This window comes from Accipiter gentilis, chromosome 8 (genome assembly GCF_929443795.1).
Source record: "Accipiter gentilis chromosome 8, bAccGen1.1, whole genome shotgun sequence".
NCBI classification, from domain to species: domain Eukaryota; kingdom Metazoa; phylum Chordata; class Aves; order Accipitriformes; family Accipitridae; genus Astur; species Astur gentilis.
This window is the reverse complement of record NC_064887.1, coordinates 41751789-41778247: the sequence shown is the minus strand read 5'-3', so window position 1 is coordinate 41778247 and position 26459 is coordinate 41751789. Positions and strand designations below refer to the sequence as shown.

At 47.1% G+C, this 26459-nt stretch overlaps 1 long non-coding RNA gene across 1 annotated transcript in view; it reads right to left on the bottom strand.

Moving 5' to 3' along the window:
• Nucleotides 1-3789: 3789 nt before the first annotated feature.
• LOC126041786 (uncharacterized) overlaps nucleotides 3790-26459 on the bottom strand; it is a 58575-nt gene continuing 35905 nt past the window's right edge. The window contains exons 2-3 of the long non-coding RNA XR_007506989.1: nucleotides 6514-6769; nucleotides 3790-3982 (exon numbers count right to left, since the gene is read on the bottom strand). This is a non-coding gene — a long non-coding RNA (uncharacterized LOC126041786). The remainder of the gene's footprint in view (nucleotides 3983-6513; nucleotides 6770-26459) is intronic.

Below are 26459 nucleotides of genomic sequence, written 5' to 3'. Positions count from 1 at the left end.
TTTATCTTCAGGCCTCCTCCAGGTCTGAAGTCATCCCATCCACCCTTTGAAGCAAGTGGATGGACATAGCCATAAGCTTGAGGAGAGAGCTCAGATTCAGTTTGGTGTTGGGATTGTGCAACAGAAGATACAAAGATGTCAGCACGCAGCCTGGGTTGGAAATGTTCTCCACTACCAGAGAGGCTGGTGAACCTTAAGAGAGCTTCAAAGCCTACCTGCACCTCCATTCACAAAGAAACACGAGCCGGAGGATCTCCCTTTCCCAGATAAGCTTATTATCAATGGCATCAAATAGTGGGATGTTGCCATTTCTACCTGGTGTTAATGACATCACCCCTGAATGATGCACCATTGATGACAGTAATTTTCTCTGATTTGGACAGGTGCATGGAATTACGTCTCTCTCTGTTTGGTGTGCTAACAGAATCAGAATTAATATTTTGTCTTGCCTGGCTTATCTTAGCTAGACAGTAGCTATTATTTCACCTACTCTGTTTCTTTTCCCCCCTCCCTGCCACAACTAAAATAATTTGATTTTGAGCTATAGTTGAAGCAGGACTCACCTCAAATCAGATTTCGAATTCCTTGACTGGAGTCTGATCTCAATGCTATCAATCTCCACCACGTCCGAGCCCAGTCAGTCATGCAATAGGATGGATCAAGCAGGGAGAACACATTTTGTGGGACACTGCAGACACCTGCACACAAACACACACACATATTTGCATTTGTGTGCATGCAAGCCAGCATGGGGCAGAGCCAGTGAGAAAATGCTTCCCATCAGCCAGCATGGCACATGCTCCGGTGCCCCACACCGTGGCCTTAGGGCCAGGCAATCCCTCACGGAGATCATGGTTACGTCCCTCCAAGTGTATGAAAGCGCACACGCAGAGAAGCATTCCTGTCCACTCCTGCTGCATGGCTCTGAGTGTGTCTGTGCATACCTTGCTGTGCGTGTGTATGCTGAGAGGCAAGTGGGTGAAAGCAAGGATTTGATTACTCACAACGTGCTTTTCCTCTGCCCTTTCTTTTTCTACTTTGCTCCCACTCGTGCTGAATTACAGTCACCACCACTGGTCTTTGCCTCCCAGTATAGGACACTGTGTTGTGTTAGATTCTATACATATTGCATTGTTTGCCTTCTTTTTTTTCCCTTTCCCCTCCCTGCTCATGGTTGGTTGTTTACTGTTCATGTGTGGCATCAAAAGGCCGTTTGAACAGCAACTATCCAGTCTGAATGAAGGGGGATGTTTCTTTTGGAAGATCCAACAGAAGCCTGAACAGAACTGATACTAAATTATGAATTAGCTGGAGATTATTCTCACCTCTGTTCTTTCTCTTTATTTTTTCTTGCTTTTTTCCCCTCCCTGTCTACCTTCCTAACCCTAATTAAAATGTGCTAAGCACAAAACTGTAATGAAGGGCTGGACTCATTATTTTTGTTTATAGCAAAACCCAAGCAGAACAGAACTCTAAATGGGCTCTGGTTGAGTCCCATCGCCCTCCATAAAGAGTGTAATAAATATCAGCCACATTGATTTTCCTTCCCCATGAACCCTTTGCTATTTGTTCTGGTCTAAGTGCACTGTGTTTTCCTCTGAGGTTTCTTTTGCTCTAACTGTTCTATTATCTGTTGTTGTTGTTAATCTGTGTTGAGTGTGTAATTGAGATCCTAAGAGGGAGGTTAAGAGAAACCCCCTCGGGAAGACATCTGACCTACATGAAGAAAGAGAAAAAATAAAATAAATAACCCAAGCCATTGAGGCCAACTGCTCCGTTTACCTGGTGGAGCCATTTCCTTTATCAAGGGCTCTCATCCACCCCAGGCTTAGCTCTCTTTCTGTAATTAGTTCTATGTATGTGTTTTTAACATCTACTTGATTTTTGCATTGATTTCTTTGCCTTGGGGGGACATTTGCCCGTTGATTCCCTAGGCCTGGTTTTCCCATTACCTTCAGTTGTCTGCTGAACTGGTGTTACAGCCAGGGACATCGTAGGCAGAGGTAGGATGTGGCCCCTTTTCTCTTCCCATTTGCATGCTGCGATTTAACCTGGCCCAAGTGATACAGTACATGTTGGGGGGTGATGGAGAAGATGTCTCAAAGCACAGATGCGAGCTACTTAATTCCTCTTGGGTTTCCCAGGGAATGAAGCATGGGCATGGCTGAAAGTCTCTTGAGAGACTGTGTGGGAAAGGTGTGTTCACCCAACCTCAGACACTGCTCACCTGCTTTCTATCCACCGCCGGCCACCTGATCCGGGCAGTCTATGTCCTGAGCACTTGAACTTCCCGTCTCCCTTGTTCAGTTGCTGCCGCAGGGACATATTGCAAATACACGGAATCCATTATTGCCTGCTCACTGTACCGGTTCCCGAATCTCAGCAGATAAAGAGTTCTTAGTGTTTCCTTAATGTCTCTTTGTAGTTTATTAGAGGCCTAGGAGGCATGAGGGGGAAATGAGAATGTGACTCAGAAATCCCTGTTCTGAGTCACGTGCTTCCTTTGCAATCTCATCTGTAACCAGACTATTAAAAGTAAATTATCTGAGCCAAGTGGCAATGCTGAAGCATAAGGGCTGGGAGGTGGGAAGTAGCACTTCCCTCTGATGTCTCCAGATGCAACAGCTTAGTGCAGCCAGTTTAATCTGCCCCTTTCTGCCCATACCGGCATTTTTGCTGTTACTATGGGAGGATTGTTGGCGCTGACAGTTGTGGACGTGGCTGGCTTGATTTTCCCTCCACACCTGATGAAAAAGTGCCCTTCTTGGCTGCAGCATGGGGATGTCTTCATGGTCTTGACATGAAGCTGGGAAGAGGAGAGGGAGGTGCCCATGTGATGCCAGGTCTGCTCTTCCTGAAGAATCCATCGATGGAGAGGCTGTGAACTGACAGCTCTACTTGCTGTCATGGTTCCATCGTATTTCCATCACGCCTGTTTCCAGGGATGTGTAATAAACTGGAGCAAATTGGGATGAGGGATTATCAGGCGTTAAATGGTGCTACTGAGCCAAGCCTCCCGCTCCATTCATTATGACGAATTTCTATTTTCTCCCAGGGACTGACTGCAATCCAAACTGAGGCGGGCTGAGGAGGCGGCTGTTGGCGTGTCTGTGCCTGTGTTAAGCAGTTGGGGCTCCTCCAGGTCCTGGCTTGTCTCTCAGTGAAGGTCAGGTCCTGTTTCTGTTGAAGCAATTTCATATCTCTCAGTAGGGGCTGGATCAAACCTTTAAGGAATTAGACTCTGCTTCAGTTCATACAAGCAAGCTCAACCTCTCAAAAATTCCCTTTTGATCCCTCCTGTTCTGTTCAGGAATTGCTCTGAGTGTATCTATTGACTTTCCATGGAAAGTGGACATACCCATGTAAAAAACCTTGCTGCTGAAGGTTTTATAGAAGTAATATTGACCTTCCCATAGACGCTGAAGAGAATAGAAAGTCCTGCTTCTCTGTAAAACTAAACTAAAATTGTATTTGACGAGTTCTATAAAATGCTTATAGATTTTTATTTTTCCCTACTTTGGCCAAAACATCTTTTTTCGCACAAAGGCCAGAGGCACATATTTACAGAGAAGGGGTGAAACACTTTTTTGAAAAATATTTGTTCTGGCAAATCGTTGCAAATTTGTAAGCTCCCAGATGCATCTAAATAAATAATAGCAGAACTTTGGCTGCATTTGCAAAAAAATACATTGGATTTACGGGCTTGTTTCAGGTATAATCAGGATCTAGGTTAGGCTTACTGAGTATATACAGGCTTTATATAGTTTACAATGGAAGCAGTACCTGTGCAGTCTTGTGGGAAGTAAATCCAGGTCGCACCCACTCCAAAACCAGGTCAAACCCTATTTTTACTGGCAAGCCTCTGACTGCTGCAGTCGTGCCCTGCTGTGGCCACAAGCTCACAGATCCTTCCAGAGATGTTGCAGATTTTCAGGTGGCGACATCAGTTCCTTCCTTGGGTGAAAAGGTGAATCTCTGCATACTGGGAGAAAACAAATGGTTCAGGGTTAGGTTGGGCCTGGAGGGATACTAGCTCCCCAGGGGGATATTAGCTTGCTAAACTTCACATGGTGCCGGGCTGGACAAGGCTGAGCTGGGCAGAGAAAGATCCATCCTGTTTCTGAGCTGGTGCCTAGAGGGATCCCATGGTATCCCATGCCTACTTTTAAAAGGTGCAGGAAAATGCCAATTCTTCCTAAAAGCAGCTCAAATCTTCCATTCTTGCTGCTTATTTTCTCCTGTGGCTCATATCCTGACAAGAGCTCATCGCTTATCAGCATTGCTTGCCCTAAACCCTGCAAACCATCGATCAAGCCTCTTCCCTCCCTAGAGTAGGAGCGTCTCCAGCAATCAGAGAATGTCTTAAAACAAGAACTGGATCTTTATTTGCTTTGTGGCTCTCAGCTTCACGTTTTCTATGTTTTCTGCCACAGAGAGAGTATAGAAATGTTCCTCTCATTTTTAAAGAAAGCTGAGATAATCTGTGTCACAGGAGACAGCACTGCAAAAGGTTTCCAAAGAATTTAAAGAGCTACCACCTAATACACTGTGGCCACAAGCAACCTGTTGTCTGAGATAGCATAAACCACCTGATTATTACAATGTACTTAAATATCCATTAATTAAAAATGTATAAACTCTTTCTATGTGTAAGCATCATAAAGTACATGATCCCTGCTTTCCTCTGAAACCTCTTTCTTTCTTCCCACTGAGTCTTTTATTCCCCTATCAACTCTCTATGTCTTCTTTTCTGTCTTTTCTCAGCCCCTGATGGCTTTGCTTAGTTCATCTTCTGTCATTTGTGTCTGGATCTGGAAACATTTCTCAGGACGTTTGACTCATCCATCATTTAGATAATCAGAAGGAAAAAAAAAAAAAAGAGTTTCCAGCTATGAACATCCATAAAAAGCACCAAGGAAAAAAACCCTCACCTTGAACTTCCCTTCCTGCTTTGCTTTTCATTTCATTTGAGAATCTGACTTGACAGTCTTTGCTCTGGCAAAAGTCCCACTGAAGTTATTAAGGGCAAGAGCTTGTCAGGATTAAGAGGAAGGATTTGAAATATCTGTGAGTGATAGCAATATTCCCAGTTCTATTAGGCTGGATAAGTATTCGCAAAGGACATTAACCCTGGTGCCTTGAGCCAGCTGCTGACTGCCCTGGAGGGAAAGGAGATGATGTTTCCAATGGGGACACCACTCCTAGCTGCCTGTAATCAGGTTTTGCAACCCTTCCCTTGCAGAGCTGAACTCAGACCACTTCCTCTTAAAGTATCCATTGACCGTCAGAAACAGGGTGCTGTTAGAAATGAATGGGCAGCGAGGAGCCTAAATGGGAATTAAGACTTAAAACTTGACGTTGGTGCTGAGTCTGGGCATGCTGGTGTCTATCAGATGATGACACAGCGGGTCCAGCCCAGGCAGGTGGTTACTGACTGCATTGTTGCTTTGAGGGCTGGATTTCGAAAGGCCACCTAAACTGTGCTGCAATCAGTGGGTGCAAATTTTTGGGCACTAGAACTAACAGAAACACCACAATCAGAGACAGCTGTAAGCTGGAGTAATGTTTTTTATCTTTCAGCAATTTAGCATCCCTTTTCTACTGATGTGAACTTCTACTCCTCCTTTGCTGCCATTTCTCAGGGAGTGACTGTTATCACAGATCAAACAGTTCACTTGGCCCATTTGATGGGCAAATACGAGTGGGAGTGCAAAGGGACAAAGGTGAGTGGATCAGGAAAGGAGTCAGTTAAAAAAGCTTTTCTCACACCTTTTTACGCTGTCTTGAGCCTGCAATACTGGACAGATTCAGGGATCACATGTATTCCCAGCTGGGTGCAGCGGAAGACAGTTTACACATACCTGCTTCAGAACAGGCAGACAGAAACACGCGTTTTGTGCAGCAAACTCGGGTGCTGCTCCTGCTCATGCCACCTTCTCTGCTGTAATTCCTGCCCTGACACACTCGGCATCTACATGTGCGCATGATCTGCTATCCCTCTTGTCAGGGGGAGATCACATTAATGTGCATGTTAAAACCAAATAAACACTGAAACATTTAAAACAAAAATAGCGTTTCAGAGGCTGTGTTCCATTCCCGCCACCCACCACCATTTATAACTAATTGGGGCTTTGTTATATTCTCTCACCCAGTGACAGATAAATACTAAACTCCACTGGTTAACAATAATCACCCTAATTATGCCAAGATGACATTTACAATACAGGCAATTGCTAATCCATTACCTCACTCTGCTGAATACTAGAACACTCAAATTAAAAGTTATTCACCCACAAAGAACAATGTTTTAGTAGCTGACACAGCTTAGTAAAGGAATTTATTAAGGTAATTTGCAGTTTTCCCATAAATAAAACATTCTAGAGTTCCCCCGTCCTCCCCTCGCCCTTCCCCCAAAATAATCTTTTGTGATAAATCTCTTTTTTTCCTCCCTTGTAGTGTGGTTAAAAGAACAATAATTGAAACTGACAGAGTTATGTATTTAAATTTGCTTACCTGAAAGACAACAGAGAGATTCTCTTCCATCCCTTCAGGTTCTTTTTGGGGAACTGGGGTGATACTTGTGGTTTGTGATGTGTAGGAGGTCACTGCCGTAAAACCTTTGCCAACGTGGGGTTTCGATGAAACCTAATGAAGGCTCTGAATGCATCAAGGAGTTGTGACCAGCGCTGAGACGTGCAGTGTGTAGTTGACAGTCCAATGTCATATACCAGATGGGACTGGCAGGACTCTGGCCCTCATCAGAGAGATGCTGAGGAGGAAGCAAAAGGGCTGTGAGTCTCCTTAAGCATGGGCTTCAACTCAAGCACAGGGCTAAATGCTGAGGCCTCTGCTTATATGATGTCCCAAAACAAAGCCAAACAAGAACCCAAATGGGGCTGCCTGTGTATCCCAGCCTGTGGCAAGCAGCAGTGGCATGGGGAGAAGAGAGGCACCTGGGAGGTTTACTCCAGTACCTGGAGGCCTTTTTTCTTTCAGTGATCTCTTCCTGACTCTTCTCCCAGCGTTAAAACACCCACAAAATGGGAAAATACCCCTCAGTTTGATTACCTAGGAAGGGAGGGAGTTCCATTGACAAATATTAATGGAGGGAAGAAAGTGTTAAACAGACACATAAAAATCAGAGCTGGGTTTCATTGCACCCCTTGAGCAGCCCCTTGCACCTGGTGCTGGCAAAGCCTCTGCCAGCAGCAGATCCAGCTAAAGGATGGAGCAGGAAGGGTTTTTTTGGGGGTTTGGTTTTTACTGTTATCACAGCAGCTATGGCCAAAGCTATTTGCAATAAAGCAGCAAGTCACAGCAAGCCAAGAGTCCCTGCTAGCACATACCCGCTACGTGCTGGCCACCTGCAGCGGCAAAGCCAGCATCCCTCTGGGAACCAGTGTCAGCCAAGCCGCACAGCGGGCCCCAGCCCTACATGGAGTGAGCAGCTTGCAGGGGAAGCTGGGTGTTTTGGGGCAGCATCCGCCAGACTGATCACTGCCTGCTTGGGAGATGGCTAGAGGACTTAAGAGCGGAGCTGCCGTACATCTGTGTCTCCTGCCCAGACCCCCTCTTTCTGCCCAGGCATTTCATCCCAGTGTAAAAAAAGATGTGAGCTATTTCTCTGGGATGTTAAAGCCCTGGCAGCTGGGCTGGAGCAGTAGCTCAGGGTGGAGAGCAGATGTCCAGAGACCTGGTCAAACAGCCCCCATGCACGTGCAGCTGAGCTCTCCAGCACGGACACCCTGGGTCTCTCCTGTCTCAGACGTGTTAAGATTTACTCTGTTTATGCACGTTGTCATTGTGGCAAACGAACTGTGACTCTGCATTGTTCTGCCCCATCCATGCATGCCACAGTGTATGTGGCCATCTTTATGATCAGCATTTGGGATATGAGAGTGAGCCCTGCTTTATTCTGTGCTACTGCATGGTGATTCTGCCCCTGGCTGAAGCAAAGGAACATGCTGTAGATGGAAAGCCCTGTCGCTCTGCTTTTTGTACCAAAAGTGCTTGCAGCATTTGGGAACAGCACTGAAACGGCGTGTACACAGCCATGCACCCCACATGCTTTGCATACAGCCACTCTGGTTCAGTTCCTCCCTGCATGACACTCTCTTGAGGGTAGCTTGGATGCTTCTGTCCGATGGAGACAGATCGCAGGAAGGCAGCTCTCAAACAAAGATCTGCAAGCCTTGTAATCACCACTACTCCTTCTTCTCCCCCAGCTCAATTAAGAGACAATGTTCTCCTGCTCACCCCCTCTGCTTTTATTTGCTCCATCTCGTGCTTCTGCAGAGTTTTTCCTGCCCTTCTTTCTGCAGCTGAATGCTAATGGAGCAGGCTCCACTCCAGCCCCAAGCTCCTGGCCCTGTGCAGGAACGAGGGCAGACACCCAGGGCAGGAACGAGACAACTTCCAGAACTGCTCCTGGGAAAATGGGAGCGTTTTTTTTAAAAATAAGCCTTGCTGTAAAGGAAATCTGAGTGAGGAGAAGGTGTGCCATAAAAGATAAATCTTTGAAATGCACACTGAACCTCATGTGGGGGTGCTTCTACTTGGTGATAAAGTGGTGTTAATTTGAATGAACTTTATTCCTTCCCAAGGAGTGTAAACGAAGCCTGATTAAAGCCACTTGAATTCTGAATAAAAGAGTCTGCCCGTGGAGTTAATGGTCAGTAACAGGCAGCAAACAAAGCCGGGTAATGCTTGTCACAGCAGGGTTCAAACTTCAGCACATAACTTCTTATGATCTGAAAACTATATTTCATCTCAACATACAAACTGACAACTCCAATTTGTACAGACATACCAAGACAGTAATATATGCCACTCTTTACTTGTTCCTATTCTAGGCCACACAGGGCCATAAGTACACAAGTGTGGGGGTAATAACAGATCAGAGGAGAATAAATTCTAACCACGGCTTGGAGGGACGCAGCAATACCACCACGTCAGCTCTGCTAGCTCACCCAGGTCTGGATCACGTCATCTTTCAACTATCAAAATCACATCTTAAGTAAACGGAGAAGCTTGTGGAGCTGACTCATGCCAGTTGTGACTACAGTCCCAATTGTCACTGTAATTCCTTGCCCGTTTTCCTCTTTTTTTCCAACTTGTTGCCATTAATCTGTTTTTTCCTTTCCCCTCTGCCCCCTGCCAAATTCCTGCCCAGTTGAACCCAGTAACTCTGGCTCAGCCATTTCTCTTCCGATGGAAAGCTCAGCCAGCATTTCAGTGGCTATTCAGCTCTGCTTCCATCTCCCTAGCTGTGCAAGATCTCCCATTCACACCATCAGATCTGAACCCGGAGTCATGAATGCTTCAGCACTGAAGGTATGACTCTTCTCTACGCAGACTGGAGCAGAGGGAGGCAATGTGCTGGCCAGAGAGGGTGAAAGCATTTTACCTATCATCCAGCATCTATTTATAAGGAAAGGAGAAGGCCCTGTCAGCCTGGAGTACTTCCTTATTTTCCCTGATTGCAAATCTGAATTTTGGTGACGAGAAGCACCCACAACTCTGTGTGTTTGACCCCCACTTAGCCTCTGACATTAGCAGTGCAGAAAATTCACAGTCCCACCAAAACAGGGAACCTGTAATTGCATCTCCACTGACAGATGCTGGTTGTTGAACTGTGAGGAGCAACAGGGGATTTCTTGCTCTCTGTTCTTAAAGGCACAGAAAGATGGAGCTCCCTTGTTCCTCACTGACCGCAATTATTTTCTGTCTTTTCCATTTTGAGCTGCATATTTCTTCTCTGCCAAGCTTCTACTTTTATCGGACAGTGTCTGGTTCTTATACTTATAGGGTGCCCAGAAGTGATGGAAAAGAAAGAATGAAAGAAAGAGGGAGGGAGTAAGGAGTAACATTAAAATCAACAGTTTCTCTTCCTCTCATTTTAGGTCAGAAAAAGTCTTCCCAACTTTACGAAAGGCATATTGAAAAAAAAATCAGTAAATTCATGAACATGCAGTTATTACTTAGCAGACAAATTACATTTCTTCCGAAATGTTCCAAAATGCATTCATTTTCAGAGTACATTACTTTCATAATACTGTGTGGAACATTAAATGAGAATTTCCCTGACTTGGCTACAGAGCACATTTTTATATTTCATAGTCTGACACAGAGCCCAGGGTAACTAATGAAAATCTTTTCGAAAAGTGACAATCTTGTCTAGCAGCCTTGCCTGTTGAAGAGATTGCAACATAAAACAGATGAGTGCCCTGCTTGACAGCTAATTGTGTCGGGCTTAATTACAACAAGCAGAATTTAATCGGCTGTGCAGTGCAGTTTTTTAGGATGGGGGAACCATCTGGAATGTACCTTGCTCCTAGGCTGATGGAGGGGCGGGCATCGCTGGATTTCAAAGACAGGGGAGCAACTGTGCACGGATTTAAATGCAGAAGTAGTTCCTTCCTTAGTGTATTTCATTTGAGCTGTTTGATGAATTTTAGAGATATTTATGCAAACCCGCACACTGTTGCCTCGTGAAGACAAGGTTTTGGAAACCTTCCCAGGCTCAATTTGATGAGCCTCGTTCCCCTCCGTGGCCCTGTGCTGTGGCCAGACCTCGACACAGAGCTGTCAAGTTTCACATATTGAGTCACTCTCTCGGTCCCTTGCTTCGCAAGCTCCACCGCGACGCCTGCCTCTCTCCCTGCCCCTGCGATCCTCCGGCCGGCTCTATCAATCAGGTGTGGGCAGTCCCAGCGTGGGACAGAGCTCTGCTGCAGCCAAGGGAAAGTGCTGCAAAACCACATTTCTTGGTGTCATTGGCCTGTCCTGCCTTGCCGCCCGGCTTGCCAGAACACCAGGAGCTGGAGGGAGAGCTCTGTTTATATTGGCATGAAAAGATTTGAAAGAGAAGCACCCTAAGTCAGGGATCTCCAGGTTTTCAGTGGGAGGGGAGGGACAGGAGGGAAGAACCAGCCCTTTGCATTGTTATATATCCCACTTTGAGGCTGAACATCGACACCCAGGGAGTACCCAGGCTGGGGAATACTCCAGCGCTGACCCGGGCGAGACTGACACAGTCTCCTGCTGAACTCTGATGGAAACAGGCTATTGATAACAGACCAACTCCCTGAACTGCAGGCTAAACCAGCCCTTCATCCCCCCCCCCCAATAGATTTAATACATAGCTATTAAAAAAGTCCTTTGTCATGTCAGAACAAGGAAGAATGAAACATGCATTTCAAAGCCTTTGAAACAACAACAACAAAAGGCTCTTGCTAGCCCAGAAATCCTTTGGTACCGCATGCCTGGCAATAGCTGTGTGCCCACAGACTGGTCCCTGCAGGCAGGAACAGGGCTGCTCCCGTCCCTGGGAGCCTGGCAGCCGCAGCAGTGCTGCCCGGGAGCGAGGAGCAAGCAGGGCCTGGCTCCAGACTGCCCTCACTCATGCACAAAGCTATCAATGCCAGTGTAATGGGGATTTGGCAACAACTGCCCCAGCCCGTGGCGTGCCTGCATTGCCCAGGCAAAGAATTAATCACTGCAAACTTTCAGGACAAAGTCAGTCACAAAAGACACCACTGAGCTCCCTATGTCTGCAGTGTGCAGATAGGTTCCTCACTTCAGGGGTGTTTTATCCAGCAGTCTTTGCTGTTGGGTAAGCAGCAGTACATGCAAGAGTACTGAGCCCTCAGCATCTATCCACTGCTGTTTTCATCCACCAAGAGTTGGCTGAGTAAGGCCTCTCTGGAGGGAGCCTCAGCAGGGAACTCTAAGGATCTAACATCTCACAGCACAGTCCTCACGTCCTCTCCCAGGCCTGTGTGTTTAACCCACTGCCTTCCTTGCCTCTCCCTGGCTTGGCATTGCTTGCCAGACCCTTCCCTTTGGGGCTGCTCCTGCACAGCCGGTTGCTATTCCTGGCCACAGGGCTCTATTCTGCTTCTTGACTTCAGCTGCTTGTTTTGCCTTGGCTCTGCTGTGAAGTTCCTGTGGAGTTTTTCTTGGTGTAATTGACTTAAGGCACCTTCCTCCTTTTTTCTGTTCCCCTGTCCATTTTACCCAGTCTTGTACAGTTTGATCTCGGAGAGGCTGCTGTGAGCTCCCTGCTGGGCTTGACACTGCTCCCACACCTCCCATCTTCTCCAGTGCTGATGGAGCCATGGACGACTGCAGCGTGGTGTCAGAGCAGTGTTCATGCCTCCCCTTCCCTGATGCTGCATTTTGGCCCAGCAGCGTGGTCAGGGCATGGCCCCTCTGCACTGAACAGAAGGGAGACCCTGCAGCATCTTGCACAGGATGGGATTTTTGGGAGCTGTAGGACAGTCCAGGTGAGTGCCCTTCGTTTTCAGTGCTAAATCCACTCAAAGCCAAGCAGGCAGATGAATAGTGATGTACTAGGACAGGCCCATCTCCATGGAAGCAGTGAAGCATCTTTGAAGGGTGGATGTGAGCCATGGGATGGAGGAGCCACCCAAGAACAGAACATGCAGCCTCATTCAGGGTGAGGGCTGAGCCCAGCAACCTCATTCTGGTGTCTGAGTGACCAACAAAATGAAAGCCCAGAGCTTTCGGCTCAGCAGGGGCTCATCTACAACTCACAGCAGATCCTGGTGAGCTTCAGGCTGTTTTTTAATGCCTGGGGTACTTAAGAGAGTCCTTAGGAAGGTGGAGGGAGCACGCTGCTGAGCCTGGGAAGATACACTGTGGCTCCATGCTCCCATCATTTTCTCACAACCACACCAGCAAGTCTGTACCCCTCTCCCAGAGCTGCTCTGGGTTTATTTGGAAGGAAACTGGGAGCAGAATTTAGCCCAGGCTCTATGTTCCTTGGCCTCACACCAGATGTGTGGAAGCAGAGCCACTGTGCAGCCATCGCTTCCCCCTCAAATGCTGCTCTGGGTCTGCTGAAGTAACTCCCAGCTCTGCCCAATGCATGGTACAGGGAACTGAAGCACAGGGTGGGGTGTTTGTGTGTGCATCAACAGCTTTTACAGCCTGTCTGTGAACAGGCAGCACAACCCACTGGTTACAACAGGCTGGCAGCACCTGCAACACTTGGGTTCATTCCCAGACTTCTCATATGACCTTGGGCAAATCGCTTGACCTTATATTTTTTTGCTCCTTTGTTCAAATGAGAGCAATGAGACCATCTGTAGGAAAAAGCTCCGAGATCTCTAGAGAAGCAGCTCCTGCATCCCACACTCATTGCAAAACCTTCCTTCTGTTTCTTCCCCTCTCTCCTCTGTAATTTTCAAGCCAATAATCATTAGCCATCCCCCAATGAGCTCCCCCCCGCTCCCCGGCAATTAGTATCTATTATGCCCATTTTACAACTGCAAAAACCAAGAGGCAAGGTCAGCCACTGGCAGACTAGAACTCAGAGGCAGGGAGAGTATGAGAACAACCCATTTTCTATACCAGCATCCCTGCTTTGACCACTAGACCTTGCTACACTCAGAAAACATATCAGGGAAAGCCAGACGACAAGCATTGTCCACAGCACTAATCTTCAGAGGACCATATTAGTGCAATTTGATGTCAAGACGCCTTATCTATCATGAAGCAAAGAGTAAGATTAAAGGACTGAAGTTACAAGTGCCTTTTTGTTTGCACTAACTGGCTGAGTGTCTGTCTGGAAAACGGAGGCTTTCAATCTAAATTGCTGTCACGTTTGCCATACAGGAGTAGATTGGTCTCAGCACCCTTATTAAAAATACTACTAGCATTCTACAGCGGCTGCTTGAAACTCCGCAGCTCTCTGTAACGAGGTTGCAAAGTGGATGTTGAACACCAGATACTGATCACTGCTACCTCGGTGTAAATCTGAAGCAGCTTCCCTAATGCCAGTGGAATAACTCCCAGATTTACACCAGAACCCTATGCTGGGGACCTGCTTGCATTCCCCACCCTCTTTGCACCAATTCAGCTGCATCATGTCCTCTGCTCTCCCAGACTGGCAGAGCCACTGTGGACCTGGATAGATCTGTACTGGATTACACTGCCTTTGGTTTACCACACTAAAACCGATATACACTGGTGTAAAGGACAGTCAGAATACAGTCCTTTCAACTGTGTCATATCTCAGTGAGGTATTACTCCAGAACACCCCTGAAATCACTGGGGAGGAGGAAGGTGGAAAAAAAGACTAGATTTAAAAAAAAAAAAGAAAGAAAGAAAAAGGAAAAAAGAAAGAGGATGGGTAGTAGAAATGCAAAAAAGAAAGGCAAGGAGGAGCATGGGGCAGAGTGTTATCAAAGGCTTTCGTTGTGTGCTTAATGATGCTTTAATCCCATAATGACATGGAGGCACACGAACATGAATATGGAAGGCAGGTACAGCCAGGATCAAACACGACTGGGTTTTTTGTGTTTTCACCTGAAATGCATCCAAAACACACTGTCAGATAGCGTTTGCTACACTTGTCTCTTGCTGCCGCTACTCTGCCTGGCACCTACACTGACACTGCTCCAGCAACAGGGTAAGCGAGGGAAAAGGGACTGCAAACTTCCTCGGGGAAGAGGATAATAACCATAACATAGATGAATATCCTCCTGAGACCGTCCGGCTTTGCTACTAGCAACAACAGCCCCGCAGATGGCAGCGGCAAGCTAAAATCCACCCAGCTCAGCGCTCTGCCTCCGATGGCAGCCTACATGTCTCAGCAGATACAGTTCCTCGAATATTGACAAAACCAACAACTTTTACACGGCCAACGCTGGTTATCTTCTTGCTTCAAGCGAAGTATTTCCTTTCTGCTTTCTCCTCCTCCCCAGGCTTGCTTTAGCGGTGAGCCAAGGCAGTGAACAGAGCGGTAGTGCTGGAAGGTGCAGAGAGGCAATGAAGAGGGGGACATGGGGCTGCGACAAGTGGAAACTTGGAGACACAAGGGCAATACTGGGGGGCCAGGGAGGAGCAGAGCGAGGTAGTGAGGGGAGCAAGCAGACAGAGGAGGATGGAGCTGAGTAGGGCAAGGGGAACATACCTTCTCCTTGGCACTCCTGCAAGCTCTGGGGTAAACCCCAGGCACCCTGTGGCCCTGGGAGCAGTGTGGATGAAAGGCTATTGCTTATTACCATGTATTTATTTGCATGGTGCCACGAGAGCACAGGGGACTTTATAAGAGCAGGAAAATGGAGCCCTTGCCTTTAAGCACTTTGCAACTCAGCAAGGAGAGAGATTAATATGAGCTGGTGCTTTGGAGGGCAGCAGGGAGACAAAGTGCAGGAGGGGGACTTATATCATCAAGGCATGGAAACAGGAGGTGAGCACAGGGAACTTAGGGGGGCAGGAACAACATATCCTGACTTTAAGCAGCTGGATGTTGCATTGCAGTATCCTCTCTCACCTGCTCTTTGCTCAAATTTCCAGCAGGAAAAAAATTAATAATTCCCGAGTCTAACTCCTGCAAGTTCAGTGGGAAGGGCAGAAATCTGGATTCTTTTCCCTTTAATTGAAGCTCAGAGCTCATCAAGACATTAAAGAGGGGCTTGTCTCTTCCAGAGCTCTCCGTTCACAGCGGAAAAAGTGGCACTCTCTGGCACTGTGGGTCTCCTTGTCCTGTACCCTCCAGTACACATGGTGATATCAAGTAACTGAAGAGCTGAGTGCAGTCATCCCTGCCCCAAGTTTGAACTTTGCAGCATGATGTGTATCCTGATGGAGCTATGCCACTGCACAGACTCAGGGCAAGCTTCAGGTTCCCCCAGTGCTTATGCCAGACCCCACAAAGCAGAAGAGGCAACTCCTCTGATTTGTTCTGAAGCTGCCACCAGGGACAACACCCAGAAATGCCGTGACTTCACCTGTAGCCAAGGGTGTATTTGATTTCTGGCTGCTTGCAAGAGCAGCACGGACATTCAGAGCCTGATCTCTACCCTATCTTTCTGTGCCTTGTGTGTGTAGTCAGTTTTCCCACACTGGGTGTTACAGCTTCTTCTGTGGCTGCTTGGACAAGAATAACCCACTGGCTTCCTCGCAAAGCCAATTAAGCAGGAGATGTAATCTCCTGCCTGACTTTAATCAGGTGAATTGCCTTGATGTCCTCATGGGCTCCCTGTGAAGGGGAGGTGGCCTCCAAGTGGGCATGTCTGGATTCCTCCTGTTCCCATCTACAGTATCAGGACACTTGCTCTTGTCCTGCAGCTTGCCCACTTCCTCACCAAGCAGCTCTTTCACCTTTGGGTGTGCTCTGCATACACAATATCCCAGGTTTAAATAAGGTAAAAGATTAAGTATGTAAAGTGTAAGCTGACTCCAGGCTGCCAGAGCTGGGAAGGAAGCAAGGAGATATTAACATTAATCCATCACCCGTTACTTGATTGTCAAAGTTGAGCAAAATTGCTCCAGCGAGTCTGCTGCTATGGGAGATCCAATAAAGTGCTGGGAAATCCTGACCACTGGTGGTAGCCTGAGCACTCCCTGCTCCCAGCATTGATGCAGTAGGTGAAGATGGGTCCTCTCAAAGACCCTTCTACTCCCTTGGTCTCCCCCCCGCCCTTTTTTGTCATCTACTTCTCTCTCATCCTCTCCTCCTTGCCAATGAACGATGGATCTGTCATCTTCATGTTTCCAGGGTAACGAAAAGAAGTTTCCCTCCAGCCCAGAGGTAGAACAAACCTATTCTGCTGGAAAATTCAAAGCAAGGATTAAAATTTATAAAACAGCACACGACCAAGTGCAGCATCTCCCGTTCCTGCCAATTCATCCAAATCGCCGCATATAAACGGCAAAGCTGCGGGCCACCTGCACAGGATTATTCAGTGGGTCCCTTGTGGCTGTGAAGAGACAGCACTTGCCTGCAGTGGACAGAGTTTTGGTTGTGAAGGCTACTAGCTGCCAGCGGGTCCCATGGCTCTCTCTAAATCAGCTTGTGCTCCTTTGACTAATGACATTGGTGAATCCAGACACAGCCTGGAGAACAGAGAAGAGAGCAGCTTTATTTTTAACAATGATTCTGGATCTCCCAGTTGGCCTGCCTGATCCTGTCCTGTCTAATCTGGCAGCACTAAAGAGGAGGGGCAGCAAGGAAGAATAAGCAGAACAGCTTCATGCCCAAGTAAGAGTTCGAGTATTCTTTAAGCAGGACATGGCCTGGGTCAATGAGTTCCCAGAGAACTCTGTACAACAAAACTAATGGTCTCTTGAGGCACCAACTGGAGATACGATGGTCTGGAGCAAATGACTTTGCAAGACTTAAAGGGTAACAATTTATGCATTTAATATTTCAGGCCATTGAACATATTTCTTCCTGAATGAAACCTCTGGGAATTAAGTATCTGAGTTCCTCTCTGGAACTGATTCCAAGGCATCCCAGTCTTTAAGCACCTAAATTTCTCAGGCGCTTTTGTTATGCCTCTCACCAAACCATGCTCCCTGCCCGTGAAGGGTTTACATCCCAGCAATAAGACAAGAGCCAATAGTTTGATGCCAACAGATGGAAGCAATAAGCAAGTACAGTGACTGTAACAGAAATAATAAACAACCACACGTAGAACATTTTCTTCTACGCTAGCCAAGGAAAGTCCATTAATTCTCATCTGGAAATCCCTGTAACATTTGCAGCGAGGATCTGCCATGGCTGGGCATGCTGCTGCCCTGCAGCACACATTTGCCTTGGTAATGTGGGCCACCACCCAGAGAATTCTGCTGTTTTCTCCTACCAGCTCATTTCCACAATGCCCAGGGAAGCAGAATACTCTGATTAGTAAGAGCGGAGACAGATATGGGCAAGGGCTGGGTAGGATGGGAGGGAAGGAGCCTTGTACCTTGCAGAGGGGTCTTTCTTGCCCTGTGGACTGGGCTGGTGAAACACAGGGGTGAGATGTTGTATTTATAACACCAGGAGTTACGCATGAGGTGATCCCAAAGCATAATTACTAATAAATGTTTAATTAATAGCTTATGAATGTGTTGTTAAGTTCATTAAAATGATGCATGAGCACATGAATATTCCAGAGCAGGCAGGAGTCAGGGAAGTTACTGCTGGAAAGCGTGTTAACAAGGTGATTACATGGTTTACTTGTGGAGTCTGCAAGTGCTCAACTCACTCCTGTTCGATGAACAGTTTATAGCCCACTAGGACTGAACGATCTCATTGCAACCTCCCCTTTGCAAATCTCTCACTTTTCCTCTTTAATATAAACAAATGGATGACGTTTTCCAGTTAACAGTAATATCCAGCAGTGTGGACCAAAGCAAATGACCTAATTGCTTTAAGAAGCTTTAACTGCATTTCTACCCATTGGAGTTATTGCTTCTGGAAAAACAAATGTTAAAAGCCTCCAGCAACAATAAGCAAGACACCCAAAGGGTCAACTCTCTGCTGGTGTGGAGCAGAGATATAAATAAAACCAAGCACTGAGTGATTTTGTCTGCTTGGGCCCTTCCCATCTTTGTTAGCTTCAGAGAACTAAAGTTGATGAGCTCTGCAAGCGGTTGCCCGTTGCACCCCAACTCTAGAAAAGACTTTGGGCCACAGCCCTTGCTAACTGCTAGCACTTGGCTTTCCTTCCTCCCCTTTCTTTTTTCATCTCAGTATAGACAGGCAAACTGGGATGGAGGCAGAGTTCTGGACAAATTCAAACGCTGCCTGAATTTGAAGCCTAGAGGAAGCATGTTTTGGGTTTTGGCATTGCTGCACAAGCTGTTTTTGGCTGGGAAAGTGAACAGGAAGGCCAGGGCAGCAGAAGAAGAGCTGCTCTATCTAATCTCATCTTCTTGAACTAATAATCCCCCTAGCTGTTCATGCTTTTAGATCTGTTCTATATTCTAACTAATCTATTTTACTAGTGCCTCATCCATTCTGGATCCCTCCTCATCTGTTCTAATGATTTATAATCCATATTGGATTCTGAGAACAAGTTTTAAAAGGCTCTTGTGAAGAAACTAAGACTTACTATAAGTTTCTGCGTGAGTGAGGCGCCTACATACAAGTCAGAAACATCGCAGCTACTCCTAAAGCACTTGGGAAGTTTCACCTTTTTGTCTACTGCACCCTGAGACGGAGTCCATTCTACCTAGATTTAGGTAACTTTTTGTCCAGGTGAAAGCTGGTAGCCTTGCCTGGAGTGGCAGCAGCAGGGAATCAGGATATGGCATCATCATCAGTATAAGAGAGATGAAATATGGTTATTTGTGGCATTTACAAAGACAAGACTGTAGTTGCAACTTTTTGGTCCTTTCACAGCACAAATACAAGAGGGAGGCACAAATATGCCTATCTTTACAGGTACCAAAAATATCAAGCTGCCTAAAAGGTATTTCCAAACTGCCTATGAGTGGAAAAGAACAACCCCCAGTCCTCTCCTCATCACATGCTGCTGACCATTGTGGGTACTTTACTCAGGGCTATCAAACATCACCATGCAGGGAAGAGTAATAAAAAACACAGCTTGTGACCAAGACAGCTCCAATTATTTAACAACCAAATCTTGAATAATCCCACCCCCATTACCCAGGACAGAGAGCTGGTGATGTTTTGCTCACATGAGCACCCACAGATACCCAAACATGGCATGGGGTCTCCCCCCACCCATGCGACATGCACACGGTGTGCCCGCACCATCTGCTCAGTGCCAGACTCACCTCCCACACAGCAAGGCAGGAGCACCCGCGTGCTGAGCATCCTCAGGGGACTCCACGGCTTTCAGCAGGGCTAGGAGCACAGCTTCCAGATCTCAAACCACAGCCAGTCTCCCTTAATGTACCTGTCTTTGTACCTCCTCATCCAAAGCTGGCTGTGATCACAACCTCCCAGCACCTGAGTTAATGGCCCTGCCCAGTAAAACACGCTCTCATATCACCAACACACCCATCAGCTTAATTCTCACTTTTACTATATACCACTTTTCAGGTGATTTGAATGTGAAAAGCATCTAAGCACTAAGTACCTCTCCTCTTAATGTGGTACATCTTGTCCTGCAAAGGATGCTTTGGCTTGTATTTTCTGCTGACGTGGGGGAAAAAAAGTCAGTCTCATTGTTAAATAAATAAAACTAGTAACTTACTTGGGAAAAACCTCTAATGAGGTCATTGGGGGTGAAATGCCACCACTGCAACTGGTGACCTTTTCTCATCTCCAAAACAACATTTGCTAGATATAGACATATACCACTGGTTGTTTATGAAGTGATTGAGGATTTTTGCTTACAAAGATCCTAGTTTCTGACTTTTGCTACTGCTCACAACCTCATTCCAACAGTGACTCGCAGATAATGACTTGTAGCCTTGCAAGGGGTTTCACTGCAAGTTTGTGAGAAAGAAAAAGTCTCTTCTGAAGCCAGTGAACAAGACAGGAGGTTGGAAACATTTAATTTGCTAACAGCAGTCCACAAGCAAGAAGGGTTTGCAGCTTGGTAAACAAGCAATAAAAAGCCCATGGCCAAACCTGCTTTGCCCCAAGAAAAGGGAGTGGAGGCAGCAGGTGAAATACTGCTGAGGAGCAGCTCCAGGCAGCGAGGACCAAACAACCCCATGCCTCTGAGCAGACCACACCAGCCCCAGCCCGTCCAGCCCCCCTGGGCACTGCAGCAACAGATTGTGGCCTTCTAGCTCTGAGAGATGGGCAAACACATTGGCCTTGCTGGCATCTCAGTGCCAGCACTAAGAACCACCAAGATCAAACAACAACCAACCTCAGCTTGATAGGTCTGAACAGCAACAGGCTGAGAACAGCTTCTTCTAAGAGCTACTTCTCCTAAACTTGTATTCCATCCCTGGGGACTGATCCTTCCTCTCACTTGGCTTTCCCAGTCCACAGCATCAGCTCCATGGGTCGCTCCATGTGGGTGACCATGTGGGTGACTATGTTGGCTTCCTACCCATCCCCTTGTGCACACACACACCCCCCCCCCGCCCCGCTCATCTCGGCAGCTCTTTGCTTCTCACCTTGGTCATGTTGTAAATGAGGAGGTTAACCCACCAGCCCCCAGTGAAACAGTAACACCTTTCTGCTTGACATTCAGGCAATAGAAAAGCTCCTTGTAGGGTCAAGCACAGCAGCTTTTAAATAATGCATTGTGTTTGTTATTGTGTTGGCATTTAAGTGCTGGCTGAGAGAGAAAAAGCGACTGGGGCCCCAGTGCTCTGTGTTCTTTATAACTTGGCCATTGGAAGCCCTTGTGCAGACACAGCACTTGCACAGTCGCCTGTCCCACCACTCACACACTCCCTCTCCACATCCCACATGTGCCTCAGTAGCGCATCGCACCTCCCGCATGCGTTCTGGCTCCCTGTGCATGGTCATGGACATGTTTCCACCTTCACTTGCACATTCTATCCCTCTCCACACCCCCAAAACCTCCGCACTTTGCACCAACATGCCCACTCACTCAGACTTCATGTTGCTGGGCTGGGTGGGTGCATGGATAACTACACCTGGCCCCAAAATGTACCTGTACCTGTATCCCTCCTGGCACGTGCGCTGCAAAACAGCAGGAACCCAATGGCTGTGATTAGCTGGGTGTCTCTCATTGCCCTGGAGATGCGGAGGAAGAGGTGGGTTTATGCACCAAATGTGAGCTATGATATATGTCCTTTCAGAGAAGCAGTCCAAAGCTGCCTCCAGAGCCCGCTGTGTAGACAGCCCTCTCTTCCAACCCCAGTGTTCCCTACTAGAGCAAGAGACATCATGGGGAGTTGTGCTCTGGGCCCTTCTCCATCACTGCTTTGTGAAAGAGGAGAGAGGGGCAGCAGCCAAAATCCGCTTTGCTGACTCTTAGCTGAACATTTTGGAGGACCTGGTTTGAATTTTCAGGCTTGTGATGTGTTGCCAAGAGCTGTCACTTCTACTTGCATCAGTCATCTTGAGCAGTGTGTTAGCAGGTGGTGTCACACCTCTGCCTGGGATCACTGAGCAGAGATGGCGAAAGGAGCTGGAAACACATGTGACCTTCAGCTGGTGCCTCTCCTGCTGCTGTTTGTTACTGCAGAGCATTTTATTACTGAAGTCACCCTCTGCTGCCTTGTTTTAAAGCTGCTGGCAAATGAGGGTGAGTTGGGATGTAGTCAGCGTCCACCACCACCCTGGTCTAGGGCCAGCACGTCTGCTCCCTTCCTGAGGTCCAGAACACCTGGGGATGCTGTGTCAGGGCTGTGGCCTTCAGTGGCCCAGCCTCCCAGTGCTTTCTGAGGTCCAGAGTCAAATGCATTTGACATTGCTGCAAAATGTGTTTGTGGAGGATCTAGGCTCTTTGAGAGCAGGTGGATTTTCCCAAGGTTGCATGGTGACAGCGGGGCAGAACCCCGGCATTCTGGCTCCTGCTCTGCTCTGTCTGTCAGCAGCTCTTGCCTCCCCAGGTGGGACTGAACCACAGATGCCCCAGCTCCCTGTGCTTGCACTCATGGGTGTTATCTATAACATCCCAACTGCAGGCTATGCCCCCCACTCCCCCCATCTCTAGAAGAGAAACATATTAATCTAGAGGATGCTTTGGTCTACTCTAATGAAAACCTAACAAAAAACTCCCCTTCTCTCTGTCCCCAGGACCCTTTCTGAATATTGAAAACCACCCAGGTCCCAGCACTTGGGAGCTGATCAACATCTCTCTCCTTCTACCATACATCTCTCCCTGATCCTGCAGAGCACCACACAAAAAGCTGGGGAAGAGAGGGGAAAAGCAGTGAGATGCTCAAGACTGCAGCACTCACTGTGTGGTCTAGAGGTCCCCAGACTCTGGCTGGTATCAGTCAGTCATGGGTTTTGCCCTTTGAGGATATGACCATCTACTCTATTTATTCCTTGCATCTACCAGGGCAGGAAGAGAAAGCTTCCCCCCCTGCCTCCCAAAGCCCCTTCCACCCTTGAGATCACTCTTTCAGCTTTTTCAGCCTTGTTTGCATAGACTCAACCCTATGCTGATGTGCGGCATCAACCGAAGGACTAAACAGCATGACTCAGGGGAGCAAGGAGAAAAGCAAACTGCCAAAGAACAAGAGGAGAAAATGGGGAGATGATTTTTCATTGTCCTGACACAACTGGACTGAAAGCACTGCATGCGATGTGAGCAAGCTGGGGACATCTGTAATGCAGACAGTCGAACTGCCTCGCAGTGCTGCACCAGTCACCCTTTATAGCAGAGAAAAACGCAAGCGATCCTGTGCAACATGGTCGATGTGCCTCTGGAATTAAAAGTGTGTAGCAATAAATGGAGGCTGATTTTTGAGGAAACTGCTGGTGTGCAACACACACCTTTGCATGCAGTATCACCCTTAGTGTGCTTGCTAGGGCTTCGTCATATACAAAGGGTAACCGTGCAAGAATCAGTGGATCTGCTCCAGATTTACACGGTGACAGGAAGTGAATTTTGGCCCAGATCATTTGTGTGTGGGTTTTCCTTTTTTTTCCAAAAGCAATTAATTAGCCTTGGTTTACAGCAACTTCCCTTCCAGCAAAAATCAGGCCTCGCTGCGATAGCAGCTCTAATTGCCATGTCAGATATTTCATAGCCCCATTCATTCCCCAGCACCATCAGCTATTGTTATAAATTAATAAAGCCTGGACACATCCCGTATTTAAGAATGAAAGCACAGAGAGAGGGAGTGTGACGAAGCCTTAAAGAGACAGGAGATCTGAGGGCTCCTGACAAGACCCCGAGACTCTGATCTCCTTGCCTGCTTTCCAAAACCAACAACAAAATGTGGGTCTGGAGGTGTTTCTAAATGCAGCTGCCTAAAATCACATCAGTTCAGAATTACAGGGTATTTTTAGATTGTAAAAAAGAGCAGATATAAATATGTCTTCATTCCTGCTGCAATCCAATTGGTTTAATCAGTTACATCACTGATAGGTTTGATCCATGCTGTACAAACATAGCTTTTATTATAGTGTGAGCATGCAAAGCATATATGTGTGTGTGTATGTGTCCCTGGAGATATATATATACTTTTATATATTTGTACATAATATATATATTTATATACAGGCATAGACACATGTACCCCTCCCTTTTCTATTTAAAAAAAATGCTGCCTGAATAATTTTCACAAATAAGACAAACCCCGTATTTTGCTGGCAAAACGATTATGGCTGTCAGATCTGATGGATGCAGTGTCTGCAATGAATTATTCATGGAGGCTAATTATAAGCTGGCAGATTTCTGGTGTTGTGGCACAAATGGGCTGGAGATCCTGGTTATTTGTAACTGATCTGCTCCTCCCAAGTTCCTGAGGCACCAGAGCGGAGGCACCAGAGCGGATACCATTTACTGTGGCATACACTGATTCACTCCATATGAAATAAGTTAGGTGGGGACTGAGCCCTGCTCCTAGGAAGTTCTGCACGGTACAGCATAACCCCGAAAGTGACCCCAAAAGCCACAGAGGTTGTGTGCTCCAAACTGCCATCCCAGTCTCTAAGAATTTTATAAGGGTAATTGTTATGTGAAACAGCTACATGGGATCTGCCAGCTGCTCTGCAAGTCTAGTACCTTACATCTAGCAGAGGAAAACAGCAGATGTCCTAGGAAAGAGCATAATATTGGGATAGCAGTTCAAAGCCAGAGCCTGGGCTACCTCTTCTAATCAGCACTGCTTCCTGCAGCTCTTGTGCCCTTCCTTCTTATGATTCCCAATAGCAAGAAATAATGTGACTCCTCCCTTCCTCTCTGCTGACTACGACAGAGCCCCTGCGGCTGGTGATAAAGAGTGTAACAGACAGCAGTGAAGACTGGATTTTTCAGCAGATGAGCTTGGAGGGTATAAGGGGCCCTGACCCAGCCCTCGTTAATCCACTGCTATTCGGAAAGGTGCTGAGGCACATGCCGAGCCTCTGCCAAAGTCCTCAGGCACAGGCGCGAACTGAAGTGTGCCCGTATGCCCTGTATGAATCACAGTCCTGATGTGTAAAGGTGAAGAAGAGGGGGACTACAGGGAAGGACGGTGCAGTGACCAGTTGCACTGGCCTGACCAGGAACCAGAGGCACTGCACCAGTCCAGACTGAGCAGTGCGGCTGGACTGGATGTGGGAGACGCAGTGTTACCTGCTACTGGTTTTCCAGTCAGCGTTTCAGATGCCCCTCCCTCCTGTCCCTCCTCAGCACTTTACTGAAAGCCCACTGTGAGAGTTTGTAGCTCTGGTTTAATGCTACTTGCTTTCTTTGAGGCTTGGGGGACTTTCCAGGACTGCTATTCACCCATCAATCACAGGCTGGAGAATAAAGCATTACAAGCACAAACCAAAGGTCAAAAGACATTCCCTGTTCAAAGTCTTCTCCTCAGCAGGAGTTAAAAATGGCATCAAACTCCACCGCCAAGCATTATGCCTCCCTGAGGCTCCACTTCCATGGCTGGAACTCACCTCTGAGCAAACCAGAGGCCAAAACTCCCAGACTTTGACTGGAGGTTTCAGACAAACTATCAGGCTCTGCCCTACACCAGGAAACCTGGGCTAAGGACGACAGATAGAGAAGATGTGAAGATTACAACATCCATGACCACAAATTCTGCATCTAAGAGAAACATCCAAGGCAAATTTCTTTAGGCTTCTCCAACCCATTAATCTTTTACCCAGTAATATAAGACTTAATGCTGTTAGCACTGGACACCTAAAGGGGGAGGTTCAAGGCTTATTGGTTCAAATAGTCCAAGTAGCTTCCAACTTCAGTGGATACTTCATTACAGCCCAACAGAGTCAGTTACTAATGGTAAAAACAGGACATGTCTAAAAGAAAATGAAACCCCGGTTTGAGCCCCTGCCTAACCCCTGGCTCCCCTGATAGCCCCAGTTCTCATTGAAATCAGACTCCCCTGGGTGACTATCAGCATCTGAAACAGAGCTCTGATTTCTCACTGGCCTGTGGGGTCACGCACACCTATTCCATCTGTGTGGGCAACCACTGGACTGGTGCGATCCCCAAATCCTGAGTGTGCTGAGAACACCTGAGGCAGAGCAGATAATCTCATTGCACATTCATCCATGTCCCAGCTCCCCTCAAAATAAAAGGGCAGGTTATGAGCAAAAGAATGAATGTCCTTAATAAGGCCAGGCCTGGTAAATAACATTATACCCACATTTGCTCTGAAACCATTCATATTCTTCCAAGCAGAAAGGTAACAGGAATTGTGCAGCAATAACAGATCGTCAGCTGTTGGGAGCTTTCAAAATTTGTCTCTTCTCTCAATACATGCTATAAAAATTACCCCCCAGAGTCTTTTCTTTCTCTTTCCTTTTCCTCTTGACATACTGTAGACATAAACTCTCTCCCTGCAAGGAAATTTCTTCTTCTGTGAGTTCCAAGCTCAGTGACATTCTTCATGGTGCCCCGGAGCACAGGGCTTCTGTGTGCGTCTGTCTCTTTGGTGTGAACTTAAAGATCAAGAGTCATTCATTTACAAAAATAGTGAGGACACATTTTCTCTTTGCCTGAGTCTCTTCCTAAGTCTAAAGAAAGGGGGAGCTTCTCAGATTAAGAGGGAAGCAGGCGGCATGCATGCTCAGGCGATGGGTATAGTATGCACGTCAAGATAATTGCAATGCAGAGAAGACAGACATGGCTGATGATGTG